Source organism: Leptinotarsa decemlineata, unplaced genomic scaffold (genome assembly GCF_025532065.1).
Source record: "Leptinotarsa decemlineata unplaced genomic scaffold, Ldec_3_MD MMD2_tig00026299_RagTag_RagTag, whole genome shotgun sequence".
Classification (NCBI taxonomy): Eukaryota; Metazoa; Arthropoda; class Insecta; order Coleoptera; family Chrysomelidae; genus Leptinotarsa; species Leptinotarsa decemlineata.
The window spans coordinates 3,101,153-3,101,579 of record NW_027412676.1 but is presented as its reverse complement, the minus strand read 5'-3'; positions in this window follow the sequence as shown (position 1 = coordinate 3,101,579).

Genomic DNA, 427 nt, shown 5'->3' with positions numbered 1-427 from the left:
GGTCAGTCTCCACCAGGGTCCTCAAATCCTCGTCCTGGATGACTGTAGGTTGACCACTTTGTGGCTCATTTTTGAGGCTAAACCGAAATTATCAAACGCCTGGTTAATTTTTTGGACTGTTTCGGTGGGGCTTTTGAAACAACATAATACTTAAGACGGTACTCTAGTGACAAGTTGCGGCTGTCCGACGGAAATGCGCCCATCCCGCTCTCTGAAAATTGTATACTCGTTGAAATGAAGCCGCTAAAACCATTTTTAATAATTTTATAATAATCGTGAAAAAATGACATTTGGAACCTTTGACACGGAACAATCGGTTTCTGAATTCTGAGGACAGATTCGAGTTGTTTTAACAAAACAGAACCCCTATGGACCCGTTTTAGTTCTGTGTTTTCTGTTCAATGTTCATCAGCTGATTCCTTCAAGG